Here is a 17,023-nt window from a genome sequence, read left to right on the forward strand (position 1 = left end):
TCAAAATATTACTCAACCCTGCAAGTATTGTTTGCACGTCCTTATGTTTTGTTAAGGCACTTAGCAATGTGGTGTTTACTTTGGGATGGAATGAAGTCATTGTAGGAAAGTTCTTTTAAGAAAAACAAAGTTGTGGGGTTTTTTGTTTGTTTGTTTAGGAAGGTAGAGATGTAGGTATGTAGTTAGGTAAGTGGGTGGATGGTTGGTTGGTTGGAATGATGGATGGACAGATGGTGAATGGATAAGGGCAGGAAGTGAAGAAGGATGAGAGAGAAGAAAGGGAAAAAGGGAGGAAAGGGAGGGTGAAAGAGACTGAGTGAGATCACTGGCTGAGTAAGACAAACCAATGGGTTCCAATTCTGAATCTACCATTTCCTAGCCCTAGCAATTTGGGTAATGTATTTAGCAAACCTCTTTGACTTTCAGGTTACTTATTTATGTGGAAACTGTAGATAATAATTTCTGCTTTATTGGGTCGTTATAAGGATTATAGGTAATGGTAACTTTTTTTAAACAATAAGAAAATGAAACAGAAAGATGCATATTTTTAAAATAAAAAGCCTCTCCCCACCAAAGCAAATATGTCCATGATCCTGTCATTAAAATTCCAGGTTTTAGTTTTACAAAAAGTTCATAAAAGACCAAAAGACAGTTCCCTGGTCCCAAATAAATATGTGGGAAATTATGTTAATAACATTAAAACGTGAGCTTCTTGTGACAGTAGTGACATTATTGGAACATAAACGGCAGTTCAGTCAGCATCTCCGTGTAAGTATATCAGAGAAAGACAGTTGTAGCTTTGTTCTCAGTGTAACCTACTTGAGGTTTGGCTGCTTGTTGATGTATATTATCATTTTTAATGTCAGTAAATAAATGTGATGTCAGATAAATGACCTGTTTCCTCTCTGTGGTATAAAGCTCATTTATCTTTAGGGAGCTTGAGTGAATAGAGAAATCTGAGCAGGAACAACTGTTTCTGAATGTGCAGGATGGGAAATATCGTATTAATCCTACTTAACACGAGTACCAGGCAGTTGAGTTCAAGTCTAAATGTATGTCTGGTAAATCAATGAAAGTATATACTTTTACCATTGACTATGTTTTACTTATTGAAGAGCCACAGAAAGTAAACATTTTTTTTTCAACTTGGAGAAAATTATGCTACTCACAAACATTACTGTGCAGCTTATATCTAAGAGACATCCCTTTGCATAACTCACATTTGCCTTAGTCCAATGTATTGCTGCTTTAAGAAATCATAATGGTATAAAATCAAGGATCACAAGATGTGTTTTATTTGACTTTACCGCTAATAGCTTTGAAGATCACAAAATAAGAAATATAGTAGAGTTAAAATGTTCTGGAATTATAAAAAGGTCACACGATTTTGATTCCTGGGCTATATTGTGTCTGATTCCCTCCTAAGATGACCACTGAAAAGCCCCCATCTTTCGTTTATGAGGATGAGTTCATCTCATGAATCTGTTGTCTATTTTTTTGTGACAATACGTTTAGCTAAAACCATTGGAATGCCATCTTTTCTGTTGGGAGATTTAGTCAGAGCAAAATGAAGACAATTTGCTTTTCTGGAGACCATCAAGTAGGGTGACAATCATCTCACTGAGTTTTTCTAAATATAGTGAAGATCACTTGGTGCATTTCCTCAACAGCCCTCTGGAGCTTTGGAGAGCCATTAATGGAATCTAAGCGAACCAAGGCTGGAAGCTTCTTTAGAGACCATTTAATAAAAATGCCTGTTTTTTTCTAATGAGAAATCAGAGGTACTAATATACAGGGTGAGTTTGCAGTGTAGGAGATTGAGTACAAAGACATTTTGTCTTTATTAACATAAAGTTGTTTTGTCACATAATGAAATGTCCAGTAATGATTTGATGATTTAAAATCTTTTTGAAAACTTTGCAGATTTATCTTTATCACTTCCATTAAATTATAGAGCTAGCAGGGAGTGTAGGGTGTGTATTTATTTCACTCTTCAATGAATAGTGCTCAAAGACAGTCTTTCCATCTGTTTATCTAGGATAGGGGTTGGCACACTAAAGCTCATGGGCCAGATAAGACTAGTGGTCTGTTTTTGTACATCTGAGTTAAGGATGATTTTTACATTTTAAAAGGTTGTTAAAACAACAAGAATATGTGAAATATGTGAAGAAGATTATATGTGACCCACAAAGCCTGAAGTATTCGCTATCTGTCCTTTTACAGAAAAAGTTTGTTGATCCCTGGTGAGAATATTCAGAGAAGGAGGCTCTGTGACCTTCCTTGTGGATCATGCAATATTTGTTCTGTTATTTTGTATTTTTAAGATAAGTGTTACAGACTGCAGGAAAATCAACACTCAATTTTAAAGAATAATGTCTATTTCGGACCAGCTTTAGGAATAATTTTTTTTTTGTTCACAGGAATATCTGCCTGCTTTATGAATTATAAATTAAATAATGAGCTGAAACATGGGCAAATCTGTCTTTTCTTCCACAGAACTTTTGCTGACTTTTTAGCCACAAGATTTTGAATTATACAATTTCTCACCAAAACCACATCCATTTCCTGAACCACCTCAAAATAGTTATGAGCTCCAGGAAAATCTGGTTAAGTTGTTCTCCTGCCACATTACTGGTAACCCATCTGGGTCATGCTGGATTCTCATGTACATCGGGAGGCCTCATTTTAGGGTCCCTACAGAAAATGTGCCTGTGGGTAGAATTATACGCTAGAGCCTCGTGACGTCAGTTTCCAGAGCTGTGCACTGACAAACTTCAGATTCTTTGCCACTACTGTTTGAACACTCTGTTCAAATCATAAGCATTATTCTTGGATTTGGTGAACTTGGTGAACTACGTGATGGTATTTGGCAATTCGTTTGAAACTGGTATGGAGTTTAATGTTTCAGAAGTTTGAGTGCAAAGATAGAAATAAAAAGAAAGAAAGAAGACCAATGGTGGATGCAACCATGTTCTAATAGTGTTCCCTAACAAGAACTGTGTCTTTCAAAAAACAAGGTTTTTCTTTTTTCTTAATTTAGATTTTAGTTAACATACAATGCAATATTGGTTTCAGAAGTAGAATTCAGTGATTTATCACTTACATACAACACCCAGTGCTCATCAAAACAAGAGCCATCCTTAATATCCATCACCCAACTAGCCTGTTTCCTACCCACCTCCCTCCATCAACTCTCTCTTTGTTCTCTATTGTTATGAGTCTCTTGTGGGTTGTTTCCCTTTCTTCTCTTCTCTCCTTCCCATATGTTCATCAGTTTTGTTTCTTAAATTCCACATATGAGTGAAATCATATATTTGTCTTTTTCCAATTGGCTTATTTTACTTAGCATAATACATTCTAGCTCCATGCATGTCATTGCAAATGGCAAGATTTCATTCTTTTGATGGCCAAATAATATTCCATTGTGTGTATATATATGTATGCATACATATATATGTATGTGTGTATCTATGTGTATGTGTATGTTATACATACACACACATAAATACACCAAATCTTCTTTATCTGTTCATCCATTGATGGACATGCGGGCTCTCTCCTTAGTTTGACTATTGTCGATAATGCTGCTATAAACAGTGGGCTGCATGTACCTCTTCAAATCTATGTTTGTATCCTTTGATAAGTACCTAATAGTGCAATTGCTGGATCATAGGGTAGTTTTGTGTTTAGTTTTTTGAGTAACCTCCATAATATTCTCCAAAGTGGCTGCACCAGTTTGCATTCCCATTAAAGAGCCTGAAATTAAGTCCTCCATTAAGAGCAACCTCTGGCTGCACGTAGTCCTAGTTCCAGGAAAAGCTTCAGCTGAAACCACCCTCCGATCAGCCAATCAAAAGAAATGTGTAACATTCCTGTGGTCTGAGTCAGGGCTGGGAACTGCACGTAGTTACTCTGTACAAACTAGCCAATCACTCACCGCTTGCCTAAACCCCATGTAGGCCCTTTGAGCTCACCTCATAATTGGTCATTTTCAAAGGATTGTCAAAGGTCATGATTGGGTCCTGCCAAAAGTAACAGACGCCTCACAGACACTGAATGGTCAAAACTGTAACCATGGGTGCTGTACAATTATGATTGGTGCTTATGTGATGATGCAATACGTACAAGGTGTGCACTGTGACACCCCCGTCCCTTACTCCATAAAAACCCTGCTCGCTATTGTTTAGGGCTTCACTTTGCTGCCGCTGCGCCGGTAGACGGGTAAGCACTCTGCTCAAGCTTGTAATAAAGACCCTTATGTACTTGCATCAGTGTCAGCTCCTTGGAGGTCTCTGGGGACTCGCGATTTGGGCACAACACCATCAGCAGTACGAGAGGGTTTCCTTTTCTCTGCATCCTCACCAACACCTGCTGTTTCTTGTGTTAATTTTAGCCATTCTGACAGATATGAGGTGGTATCTCATCATGGTTTTGATTTGTATTTCCATAATGATGAGTGATGTTGAGCATTTTTTCATGTTGTCTATTAGCCATCTGAATGTCATCTTTGACTGTCTTCTGCACATTTCTTAACTGGGTTATTTGTTTTGTGGGTGTTGAGTTTGATAAGTTCTTTATAGATTTTTGATACCAACCCTTTATCAGATACGTTGTTTGTAAATATCTTCTCCCATTCTGTAGGCTGCCTGTTGGCTTTACTGATTGTTTGCCTCACTGTGCAGAAGCTGAAAAAGAGGTTTTTAACAATTTGTTTGTGCTGAAAATGAAAGTATGGCATCAGAAATTCCTTTAAGAAAGCATAATGGACAGTTGTTAAGGAACAGAAAAAATTCATCTATGTATTTCTTACTATAATCATGTTTTACTAAAATATTCAATGTAAAGTTATCAGATCTATTTTCATATCCCTCTTCCCCACATTCTTCTGCTTCACATTCCTAAAATTTGATCTTATTTTAAACATTGGCTTTGGAATTCTAAAACATACGCTTTCCATGAGATTTACTATTTCTTCTTGGTGCCAATACATAATATTAGAACAAAAATGATGTGAAATGAGAATGGCATTTGCTATATAGATACTTTATGAATTGTGGAGGAAATAAAGAAATCCAAGGAAGGGAAAAGATAACATGCATCTTAGAAACCATATCATGGGGAATTACGAGCTATTGATAGTCAGTCTCCCTTCCCATATAGTAGCTCCTTCCAACCTACCTCATAGTAATCATAAAATTATTGGCAGGAGAATTTGGTACAGATACCACGATTGGATCAAATATGGTGCTGATAGGATTCTTTGACGTAAAACTGGATCTTGTTTCTACAGCTAACCATTTTTCACTGTTTTCAGTTCTCAGAATAATTCAGCCCAAGAAAGTATTGACATTTACATCTGAATCCATTCTGATTTCTATTCTGTGAAGAAAATTTCTCTAATACTCTTAAGCCACAATCTTTGGAGCCTCTGAAATATTCTTTCCCTCACAGATAGCAGTGATTTTCCCACTGCCTATGCTTCTACAGCTTCTCTTTTCTATTCCACTGTTGGAGCAACCTTTCTATTAAACAGATCGGAAGCTGGTAGTAGGGCCAATGGTTAAATAACTGAGGCTCTATATTAGCACTTCTGATGAAGAAGGATGTGAATCTATGTCTTGGGAATTTTTGTCAGTCATTATCTGGGAAGGCTCAGAACCAAAGCTGGTTTAATCTCTGTGGTTGGTCTGTGGAGATCTAGTTACAGCCAGAAAGTCCTCTTGGATCATGGGTCTTAGAAGAAAGCAAGCTCAAGGTTCTTAAGGTTTTAGAAGTTAGTGGGAAAAAAAAAAAAAAACCTATCATAGCCCCATTTGGCTGGTAGAACTGGTAGATTCCAACACATGGTCCTTGATAAAAGTCATTTCTGATAGGACAGTTCATCAGTGTGTAATGCTACCCCATGCATTCTAAGAGGTCTTACCTCCTATTCCTGTCCACTAACTGTAAGTAGTACTCCACAGTCATTGGAACTACCAAAAAAAGAAAAAAAAAAAAAAACCCCACAATGGTTTAGTCACCTCCTAGTGAAAAAATAATGTGTCTGGTTGAACACCACTGTTAGGGTTTTCAAAACCTCACCTCTGGATGATGGCTCTTTTGCCAGTGAAGTTTTATGTAGCCTTTGCCTAAAGATATCCAGAGAGGGAAACTGAAAGGAAAAATAATCAAGGAGTTGGGCTACAGACTTTCAACCATTTGTTTGACTGATTTTGGTGCTCATAGAAATTGCAGATTATTTTATTCTATGCAGGACTCAGCAAGGGACTGGGGCTGCAAAATTAAGGCCATTCCTCTACCAAAGAGTCCAGTAACATGTGGACTAGACTGGTCAATGTGTTTCTCCTGAGTTTGAAGAAAACTAAAATTGATTTGTTCAATCTACCACACACTGGAGAGATGTCTTGACAAACAGGCACATCCTCAAGATGTGTCCATGTATCTATCTTTAAATCTATGCTAAGGCTTTTTGTTAAGTTCCTAAACATTCTTGGTTAGGTTCTCTGGGCCTAGTCTCCAAGAGATGTAGTGAATTTGTTTATAGCAGCTGTTGGTTTATTAAGAGTGAGTGCTAGAATTTAGGCCCTGCTTCTACTAACCAGCTCTGAGATCTTGAGTGAGTTATTTTACTTCTTTGAGCCTATCTCAGTTTTCCACCCGTAAAGTTCTGATAATATGACTACCAGTCTCACAGGGTGGTTCTGGAATTACATGGGTTAAAACATATGCAATGCTTAAAAAGAGTACCTGGCACTAAACATATAATAAATAATAGCTGTTATTAATGTACACACTAAATTCAGGACAAGATTAATACTTAGTTTTGTCTCATACATGGAGGTGCATTTGCTTCCTAGTTGGAGACAAAGAGTTGGTGCTGCTTTGCACAGCTACATCTGTGCCTACAGAGAAAAGCTGATTTTAAAACCTTTTATCCCTAAGTTTGTCGTTGAATGGGAGCAGTAGCCTGACTTTTTTTTTCCTCTTCTTTTTTTTAAACATTTTTTTAGAATTGTGTTTAAATTTTTAATGTTTAATTATTTTTGAGAGAGAGACAGACAGAGCACAAGTGGGGGGGTGGGGGACAGAGAGAAAGGAAGACACAGAATCCAAGCTCTGAGCTGTCAGCATAGAGCCTGATGCAGGGCTCAGACCCACAAACTGTGAGATCATGACCTGAGCTGAAGTTGAATGCTTAACCAACTGAGCCACCCAGTTTATCATATCTTATGATAGTTCTACCTTTTATTTTTTTTTTTTGTTATTTTCTTAAATTTTTTAAATGTTTTATTTATTTTTGAGAGAGAGAAAGAGACAGAATGTGGCCAGGGAAGTGTCAGAGAGAGAGGAAGACACAGAATCCAAAGCTGGCTCTAGGTTGGAGCTGTCAGCACAGAGCCTGACACGGGGCTTGAACACACAAACTGTGAGATCATGACCTGAGTTGAAGTCAGATACTTAGCTGACTGAGCCACCCAGGTCCCCTCTATTTTTTATTTTTTGAGAAACCCTGATACTGTTTTCTGCAGTGGCTGAACCCATTTAATTTCCCACAAACAATGCAAAGGAGTTCCCTTTTCTTTGCATCCTCCCCAATATTTGTTATCGCTTATCTTGATAATAGTCATTTTAACAGGTGTGAGGTGATATTTCATTGTGCTTTTGATTTGCATTTCACTGATTATTAGTGATATCAAATATATTTTTGTGTATCCATTGACCATTTGCATATCTTCTTTGGAAAAATGTTCATTTCCTCCACTGTTTTAATCAGATATATTTTGTGATGATACATCACATCAATAGAATATAAGAAAAATCATCCTCTAATTTGATGCAGAGAAAACATTTGGCAAAATGCAATATCCTTTCATGATAAAAACACTTAACAAATTGTGTATAGAAGGAATACACCTCAACATAATAAAGGCCACATAGGAAAAAACTACAGTTAATGTCATACTCAATGGTAAAGGCTGAAGGCTTTTCATTTAAGGTCAGGAATAAATCAAGGGCGCCCACTCCTATGACTCCTATTCAAGGTAGTACTGGAAGTCCTAGCTAGAATAATCATGAAAGCCAAAGAAATAAAAGGTATCTGAAGCAGAAAAGAAGAAGCAAAATTGTTTTTATTTATAGGTGATGTAATGTTCTATATAGAAAATTTTAATGACTTCACCAAAACAAAAACAAAACAAATAAATTAAAAAAACCCTGTTAACGAATGAATTAAAGTTGTAGGTTACAAAATCAACATACAGAAGTCAGTTGCATTTCTCTCTACTAGCAGTGAAATATTTCAAAAAGAAATTTTTAAAAATCTCATTCACATAGCATCAAAAACAACAAAATACTTAAGAATAAACCTGACCAAGGAGGTAAGAAATCTATACACTGCAAGCTATAAGACTTTGATGAAAGAAATTAAAGAAGACACAAATAAATAGATATCCCATGCTCATGGATCAGAAAAATTAATATTGTTAAAATGTCCTTATTGCCTAAAACCTCCTATAGATACAATTCAGTGTCTATCAAAATGCCAACGGCATTTTCCATTGAAATAGAAAAGAAAAATTCTAACATTTGTATGGAAACTACAAATGACCCCAAATAACCAAAGCAATCTTGAGAAAAACAAAACTCAAAGTGTCACACTTCTTCATTTCAAACTACATCACAAAGCTATAGTTTAAAAAAAAAAAAAAAAAGTGTGGTACTGGCCTAAAAATAGATGCATGGACCAATAGAGCAAAATTAAGAGACCAGAAATAAAACCTCCACATATATAGTCAACTAATATTTGATGAAGGAGCCAAGAATGCCCAATGGGGAAAGGATGGTCTCTTTAACAAATGGCGCTGGGAGGGGCACCTGGGTGGCTCATTCAGTTAAGCATCCAACTTCCACTCAGACGATCTTTCTCTCTCTGTCTCTCTCTGTCTCTCTCAAAAATAAATATTGAGGGGCGCCTGGGTGGCTTAGTCGGTTAAGCGTCCGACTTTCGCTTAGGTCATGATCTCGCGGTTCGTGGGTTAGAGCCCCGCGTCGGGCTCTGTGCTGACTGCCAGCTCGGAGCCTGGAGCCTGTTTCAGTCTGTGACTCCCTCTCTCTCTGACCCTCCCCTGCTCACACTGTCTCTCTCTCTCTCTCCTAGAAATAAAACATTAAAAAAAATTTTTTTTAAAAGATAAATATTGAGAAAAAACCAAATGGTGCTGGGAAAATGGGATAACCACATGCAGAAAAATTAAAATAGACCCCTATGTTACACCACTCACAAAAATTAACTCAAAGTGGATTAAAGACTTAAGCATGTGACCTGAAACTGCAACACTTCTAGAAGAAAACATAGGAATAAGGTCTGTGACATTCATTTTGGCAGTGAATTTTCAGTTATGATACCAAAAGCACAAGCAGCGAAAGTGAAAATAAGTGGGATGGCATTGAACTACAGATAGCTTCTACACCGAAAAAGAAACAATCAGCAAAATTAAAAGAGTTTATGGAATGGAAGAAAATATTTGCAAACCATATGTTGATAAGGGATTAATATCCACAGAAGCATGGCTTTCATGTTGTACTTGCCTTTAGATGACGTTGTCTTTGGGCCTTTCAAGAAGGAAAAGAAAGGAGGCCTTCACCTTCATGCTTCCTGAAAGTAGTTATGCTGGAATTAATAGGAGGCTTGCCAAACTCATTGGTGTACTCATCCCCTCCACTACCCATTGCTCAGGACTTCACTTTCAAACTAGTTGGTGAGTGGAAAAAGGGAGGGAGAAAGATTTGAAATGACTCATAAACAATGAGTCCAACAGGCTGTGGGTGATCCTTCAAGGAGGTATGTCCCTTTAGTGCATGGAGCTGAAGTCTCCTTCATACGTATATCATAATAACTGGGCAGGGGGACTTCTATTGCTGGCCATTGAGGGTGTAACTGGGACTGTATTTACCCTCCTGCCCTACAGAATTTTAAAAACTGGACGTAATATATGAAATGACAGTTTGCACACATTGGACACTTGGCAGCCTGGAAAGCAGATCCCCCAAGAAAAAGAGAATAGGGTAAATCCTATAATTGCCCCACCTGCTCTTTGGAGAGCAGATGAAGGCAGGGGCATAGGGAGCGCCAACTGAGGCAGAGTCTGCTGGTCTCCTTCAGTTGAGAGAGAGAGCTGGGAATTAGGGAAGCCCAAAGTGGCTAGAATCCTAAGAGAAGAATACCAGAAAGGGAAGAGTGGATGGAGAGAGAGAACTGCACAGAGACAAAGCTCCAGAGATCTTCATAAAGGATTCCTCTCCTGTCCTCAGAGCAAAGTATGAGGAAACTACTAGAAGAAGGGCAAAGAACCACTGGAAAAGAACAGGCAGAGAAACCCTTGGGAGCTCATTCATATATTACCCAAAATAGTGCTTTTCCCATTAGCTAGAGTATAAAAATTATAGTATATAAAGTATCCAGTAGGGTGCTCAGGAGAGTGTTGTCTCAGCAGTAAGGCAAAATTAAAAGCTGCTCTGGTCCTACCTATCAAAACTAAAAAGCAGTCTTCAAAATGACCAGACTATTTTACAAGCAACTTTGTCCTGGGTGAGGGTGGAAGTGGGGGAAGCAAAGCTCAACAATATTTAAATAAATACAGAAATATCCAGCCCCCAGCAAGATCAATTTCATAATGTCTGGAACCCAATGAAATATGGGAAATATGACCCACAATGAAGAAAAAAATCTGCCAGTAGGAACACAGATGATAGAATTAGCAAACAAAAGTTTTAAAATATATCATTATATTCTTTATGCTTACGAAGGTAAAGGAAATCATAAGTGTGTTAGGAAGAGATATATACGATAGAATATAAGAACTAAAGTAAACTTCTAGAGATGAAAAATGCCATGTCTAGATGAAAAATACACTGGATGGGATTAGCAGCAGTTTAGACAGTAACAGAAGATTAGTGAACTTGATGTTATAACAATAGAAATTCTTTAAAATGAAACACAGAAAGAAAAATCACTGAAGAAAATGAACAGAGAAACCTTGAGCTATGGGACAACTTCCAGCAGACTAATATGGCTATAATTAGAGTTCCAAAGTTACCAGAAGAAAGACTACAATAAAGGCACAAGCAGAAATCAATGAAATAGAAAAGAGGAAAACCAAAGAGAAAAATCAATGAAAACAAAGCTTGTTTTCATAGAGGATTAATAAAATCAATAAACATCTAGCTGTACTAACCAGGAAAACAAGAAATAAGGCAAAATTACCAGTATCAGAAATGAATAAGGAAATATCACTGTTAAAAAGGTAATAAAGAAAGATTATGAACAACTTTATGCCAGTAATTTTGACAACTTGGATTAAATGGGTAATTTCCTTTAAAGACACAAACTACCAAAACACTTTTAAGAAGAAATAGATGAATAGTCATATGTTTATTTTTTAAATTAATTTTTATAGTTAAACTTGCTACACGCACACACACCAAAAAACCCACTCCAGATTGAAGTAAGACTTTACTGGTAAATTCTACAAAACATTTAATAAGGTGGTAATGTCAATTTCTCATAAATTTTTCTAGCAAAATTGGAGAAGAGCAGATTCTTTTCTATTTATGCATTAATAGTCAGCATTACTCTTTTTTTTTAATGTTTTATTTATTTCTGAGAGAGAGAGGCAGCATGAGTACGGGAGGGTCAGAGAGAGAGAGGGAGACGCTGAATCTGAAGCAGGCTCCAGGCTCTGAGCGAGCTGTTAGCACAGAGCCAGACCCGGGGCTCGAGCCCACAAACCGTGAGATCATGACCTGAGCCAAAGTCGGACACTTAACCAACTGAGGGACCCAGTTGCCCCTAGTCAGCATTATTCTGAGAATTACCCAGGTGGCTCAGTCCAGTAAGCAACTGACTCTTGATTTCAGCTCAGGTCATGATCTTACAATTCGTGAGTCCAAACCCTAGACAGGGCTCTGTGCTGTCAGTGCAGAGCTTGCTTGGGATTTTGTCTCTCCCTGTATCTCTGCCCCTCTCCCCGGCTTACTCTCTCTCTGTCTCTATCTCAAAAAAAATAATAATAATAACATTCTTCTGATACCAAAACAAGAACAAAATAATTATGAGACAGGAAAACTCTGGATCCTCGTGAACAAAGATACAAAAACTTTTTAAAGATATTTTACAAATCATATCCAGCAATATATGGAAAGAATGACAAAATGGAGTTAATCCTCAGAATGCAAAGTGGTTTGAACATTCTAAAAGTGGTCAGGGATTTTTGAGTAAAAGGAGGACGTTTTTCTTTTACGTGTTATCCTCATGCTTGCAGTGCATTGAGCTTTTAACTGTGACAAAGAAAGACCTTGAGTTCTCAAGGACCTGCTAATGCCTTAATCAGAATGTACCTGTTTTCATGTCCTCAAGCTTGTAAGCCATAGAATAGCATAACAATGATCTAGAACCCATCATCCCTTGTGAATATGGGAGACATGGTACTAGTGGAAACAGCATGGGTTCTAGAGTTACAGAGGCCTTGGTTTCACTCCTGGATTCACCATTTATTGAAAAAATTACTTAATATCTTTGAGTCTTAGAGATATTACAAGGGTGAAGATTGTGCTGAGGCTTAGAAGTGAAATAGGGAAACCACTTGGCATGGAGTAAGCCCACAGTACATATGGTTATGGTGCTGGTTTATCACAATGGTTATGAGTTATGGCTTTGGGCAAAAACAGCTTGAATTCTAACAACAGCCCTGTTATATATCTTCTTTGTGAGCCCTTACCTAGATTCCTAGCCTGTGAAATAGACTAACCGTATCACCTATCTCCAGGAGGTGTTGATGGCGGGGGAGAGAGGTTCCTTTGATTTGATACATGTATAGCTCTTGAAACAGTGCCCAGTATACACTAAGTGTTCAATAAGCAGTAGCTATTATTATTATAGCTAGTATTGTTTCTTCTGCCACTGATATGGTTGCTATTGTTGTTGACAAGCCATCTAAAGCTTTGAGATACCAACAAGACTTACAAACAAGGTAAGGACCACAGGTAACAAAGTTCTGGAGCCCTCAGGTATGCTTAGCCTCCAGCTGAAAAGAGACCTGCCAGGCCCTGACTGAATGGGGAGAGGTCAATAGCTGCACCTAGGGGAATCAAGCCTTGGAGGGTCAGAGCAGGGCAGGCCCTGACAATAATCTATCTTGGAGATGGGGATATTTTGTTAGAGATGTGTCTGGTTGGTGTCGGACCTTTCTGAATGGTAATAGGATGTGGTGTGAATAGAGACTGGACTATCATTGAGAATCATGTGGCCCTGTCAGCAGGTGATGGCACCTGAATGACAGTGTGACAGGGAACAGAAACAGGGCTACAGCTAGCCGCTCTGTCTGCCATGGTGACAAGCACTGTGCAGATTCCACCCAGCCAAGCCTGGGGAGGCCTGCCAGACGGTATGCTGTGTGCTGCCAATTTCTTTCAGCACTTCCTATTTTGCCATTCATAGGCTCTTGCTATTAAGTAGACAGAACAGCTCATATCCTGTGGACAGATGATAGATATGTCATATCTCTGAAAAACTGTTTGTCTCCCACAGGTGTATGGTCTTCCTTCTAAAGCCGGCAGGTCACATGACACTTTTCAGCACTCTCTTCTGTACCAGCTTGGCATCCAGAATGTATCAAAAGGGAAATCTTTCACATGCAATTACAACAGAAAATAAAGGTGATGAAGTGTTGTGTACCAAGAAGGGATGAGATCAAAGGCTAGTAAAGAAAACTGATTACAATAGCAGGGCAGCTTCAACTCCAGAAGCTGTGCGGGACTGCTTAGAACTTGGCACCGCATGGGGGCATACACACTGGCACACCCCAGTGTACACAAGAAGGAACAGCTACAGAAAAATCTCAGACACAGCTTCCCTTAGAACAGTAAGTTACCGGGGTTGACTGTAACCCAAGAGGAGTTATGGATAATATGTAATTATGTCAAAGCCCTTGCTAAGGCATCTTTTTCTCAGTAATTCACGCCATACATGTTCCTTCCAGAACCACCCAATTAGTGGCACCACTTTAGGCCTCCAAATGTCTAGTTTTCACACATGGAGACTGGTTTTCCAGGAGGATCTTCCAGACAGGCCCCAAACACCCAAAGGCATATTGCTTCTTCTTGAACTCTGGGAGGTCAAGGGAGAAAGCACAGCTTGTTGAAGCTTATGAATGAGGCTGCTTATCATTGGAACCTTCACACTCCTCCAGTGTGGCCATCTCAGTGGCACCGTTTTAATGGGAGAAGAATTTCTCTACCTACAAAGCCCATTTCTTAACAACAGCCATCACCTTGAAAGCATGCACCACATGACAGCATTTCAAATCCTAGAAAAGGGTTTGGCCAGGCCAATTTAGCGAAGGTTTTGGGTTTTATAGCCAATGTCTTGCTCTGGAATATTATGGAAAAAGCCAACTATTTTAAATTAATTGTGGGTAAACCAGTCTGAATTGGTTAAAAAATAACACCTTCTTAATTATAGATTACTTGAAAAGAAATATAATTACATTGGTTCTGTAATTGGTAAGTGTAGTAATTCAAAGGAAGCTAACAAGGTTTTGTCAAATATCTTTCCAAGTTCTTGCTTTAATGAAAAATTAAGTAGAGTTTACCAATTGTAGTAAGTAGATACTTAACTATTTGAAAATTGCTTGTTTTTCTACATAGGTTTAAAATTCTTCCTCTTATTTAATACATTGGGTAAATTAATAACCCTTTTCCCTCTTCTACAAATATAAAATAATTGAGTGCTCAATTTGATAAGTAATAAGGCCTACATCAATGAGGGTGGGAAGATAAGGAAAGGAAACCAGCATTTGGTGAATGTATGCTGTGTAATTTAACTTCATCTTCACATAAACCATTTGATGTAGGTGATATGACCATTTTTCAGATGAGGAAACCACAATACAGTAAGCTGCTCAGATGGTACAGACCTGGCTTTGAGTGGATTCCGGTTTATCTAGCCCCTAAATTTGGCATTCTGTGACCTTCACTTTTGCACACTCTTTAACCCACTTTGGCTATTTGTCACACTCTGACCACCTCTAACCAAAGGGTGCTGGTCTAGTAGCAGCACCTAGATGCTTTTGAAAATGTTTTTTGTTACTATCTGTAATCGAGATTTCTGAATGAAATGTCACTTTGCTCCCCAGAGGAATAATACCGCATGGCGAGTGGCCCTTGCAGCCCTGTTTTCATAGCCCTCATGGGTTCTATATTGGAAATATAAGCAGACATTCACTTGAATTCTCCATAGGTCTGAGTGAGCAGCGTGCCTTGCAGAAGACTTTCTGGTAACCCAAACTGACCATGGTGAGGACTGCATGATTACCTTTGAGTGAGTTGGGATATGTGGTGGTCAGAAAGGCTTCCTGGTGTAGATTCTCACTCACATTGGTTGGTGTGGCCCTTAATTTTACAGCCATGTCCCCATTGTGTCCACAAACACAGTACCCAGCTATAATTGGATAAATGAATCTTGGGGAATTTTCACCCGTTAGCACTTAAGTGTGAGGTAAGTCATTAGAATAGAGCTGTGTTTTGGAGGTGGATGGGAATGGACTCAAGAAAGATGAATTAGAAGAGGAGCCATTAGCTGACAAGGGAGATTCCAGAGGATGCTAGAGAGTAGTGGGAAGAAATGGGTCCTGTGAACTCAGGGAGGGAATAGGGGTAGGAGTGTTGTAAAGAAATGTTTCTTACTTGACAATTTTGCCTAAGGCCAGCTTTGCTTCGTAAACCTCATGGGATCATCTTGCTCACTTCAAAGGATCTGGCCCACCAGAAGAACAAAACAATATTTCCCTCTGTGGCAACTTGGCATTGCAGCTGTCATCACAACTGTATCCCGAAAAGCGGCTTATTCAAGTGGCAGCTTGTTCCTTGAGGCTTGTCTCATCTTTGAGAAATGCCCAGTGACACCTCTCAGAGGAAATCCCTCATTCCAGGGCTCTGTGATATTTTCTGCAGGCGGCAAGCACTTTAGGAATATGTTCCTAGGCATAATGAGCCCTCAGATGGTGTTCGCTGGTGTCTGTTCACAAGAGAACCCAGCCGGGGTTTTGTTGGACACCAGACCAAGCTTCCCACATACAGTTCCAGGAGGCACTGAAGAATTTCTGGTTATTTCATTAGACTTTTAAGAACTGTTGATTGAGGACTTCATTGAAACCAGCTTTTATGTCCCCAACCTCCCCATTTCCTTTTCTCTTTAACTGAAAGACTGCTGTTTACTGTTGTAGAGTGGAGTGGGTGACTGGTTTAAAAAAAAATGTTTCTGTAACCTTAATTTGCATGAAGAGACTAGGGTGCCATCAAACAGAAATGGGTAGGGAAGTAGAGAGGACATTTCCCTGTTCTCTCTCTTCTCTGAAGCCTTAGACCCTAAAAGGGCCTTAGACCCTGAAGTAACTGGCCTAATTCTCCAAATGGAGTTCTTCCTCAAAGAGGAAGCTGAAGACTATAGAAGTCCAATAGCTTGTCACTGAGTAATTCTATAACTGGAATACCTTGTTCACATCTGCAGAAGCTGGTTTAAAAGGCAGGGACACACTCACTAGAACAGGATGACTGGTTGATCAGGGGTTATATGTGGTCTTTCTGAAGAACCTGCGGTGTTTGAGCAGCAAGGAAGAAAATCCATCAAGAAGTCATAAAAACCATCCTCAAATATCTGAAGGGCTGCCACACTGAAGTGTGAGATTTATCCTTTGTAATGGCTGACAGTCTGGCTAAGATCCATGAAGTATTAATAGAACACGTTTGATGTGTTCTCAATAAGGACCATATTGATCTGCCTTCAATAAGGGCCTGGAATACTTAGAGTAGTGAGTCTGCTGCCTTGGAGGAAGGGACTGTCCAAACCAAAAATATGTTCAAAAGGGTTTCTGTGCTGGGAATATTTGTTTCAAAACTAAGTTTAATTAACAAGGTTTCCATCAAATCCCAAGAGTCCCCATCAAATATAGAAGTGAATGGAAGTAAA

At 38.7% G+C, this 17,023-nt stretch overlaps 1 protein-coding gene across 9 annotated transcripts in view; it reads left to right on the forward strand.

Annotated features, from left to right (window-relative positions):
* The window catches only part of LRMDA (leucine rich melanocyte differentiation associated), a 1,037,699-nt gene that overhangs the window by 687,399 nt on the left and 333,277 nt on the right, over positions 1-17,023 (forward strand). The gene's annotated exons all lie outside the window — the stretch shown is intronic.

This window comes from Hyaena hyaena, unplaced genomic scaffold (genome assembly GCF_003009895.1).
Source record: "Hyaena hyaena isolate Hyena2069 unplaced genomic scaffold, ASM300989v1 scaffold_97, whole genome shotgun sequence".
NCBI classification, from domain to species: Eukaryota; Metazoa; Chordata; class Mammalia; order Carnivora; family Hyaenidae; genus Hyaena; species Hyaena hyaena.